The following is a 1,187-nucleotide window of genomic DNA, read 5'->3' as shown; positions in this document are numbered from 1 at the left end:
AGTCAAGGGTGCAGAAGAGGGCGGGGCAAGTGGTGATTTTCTCCTGCACTTTCTTAACTTTACATTAATGACATTGCGAAGTCACGCTTTAGACAAGTTTACATTGGTTCTGAGTCCATGGGACAAGTGAGGACACTGAGGCTGAGAAGTGGAAGGCGTGTTGAACGGCAGGGCCAAACAACCTGCTGCCGGGTACCGAAACTTCAGGGTCTGCATTCCCAGACCTCCTTGGATCTGTGGGCATAGGAAGCAAGGCTCCTGCAGCATTCACTGTAGCCCACCGCATCCCACCCAGTACACCTGAAGGAAGCTCCTTGGAGGAGGAGCTCCGGACGCAGAGGAGGAGCCAGGGCAGCACCTGAGAGCTCAGGACACAGTTTTTCTGGATAAGAGGCAGAGCCTGGTAGGGCAGAATGATCCAGGGACAGCCTCAGGGGAGACAAGCAGATCTTGTACGTGGAGTTAGTGGTGCTGGACATCATCGATGTGGTGGACAGATACCCGGAGGAGGACGCCGACACCAGGTAAGGGCGCCGGGAACCCTTGGGGAGCCCGGGGCACACCACACTTCCGTGCTTGTAACTGGCTGGAAGTCATGAGAGTCCAGCCTTCAGAACAGATCCATGCCCTCTACTTGGAGAACCTGGGGGTGGGAGGGTTGGATTCTTAGCGGGAGCGAAGAGGAAAGGGTTGAGAGCTTTAATAAGAGGTAAGATTTGCAGAACTTGGTGTTAGTTAATTTTTGTGTCAACCCCACCTGAGACAAGCATTATTATCCCTATTAATGATAATCAACAAGTGGAGGCTGTGAGAGATGAGATTAATCCAAGGGCACACAGCTAGTAAGGGTCTGGACTAGTTTTTGTTTTTGAATGTCAAGACCCATGCACTTACCTCTCCACCAACATTTATTTCTACTTGAATACATATATGTATATTAGTATCACCTGTTTCTTAAAATGATTTCAGGTAGCTTACAGTAAGAGGTGGAATCGTGGTGTGGCGCTGTAGGCTAATGCGTCAGACTGTATAGTCGTTTGAACTGCAGTGTCAGTGGTTCAAGCTCACCAGCTGCTCCTTGGAAAACCTATAAAGGGCGGCTATGGGTGGGAATTGACTTAACGACTCTTAACAACAGTAAGAGGTATGTGCAATTAGACTGTACAAGGGACATTTAAAATTCTGGT

This window comes from Chrysochloris asiatica, unplaced genomic scaffold (genome assembly GCF_000296735.1).
Source record: "Chrysochloris asiatica unplaced genomic scaffold, ChrAsi1.0 scaffold00016, whole genome shotgun sequence".
In the NCBI taxonomy this organism is placed as follows: Eukaryota; Metazoa; Chordata; class Mammalia; order Afrosoricida; family Chrysochloridae; genus Chrysochloris; species Chrysochloris asiatica.
The sequence above is the reverse complement of the archived record's forward strand: the minus strand, read 5'-3'. Positions refer to the sequence as shown.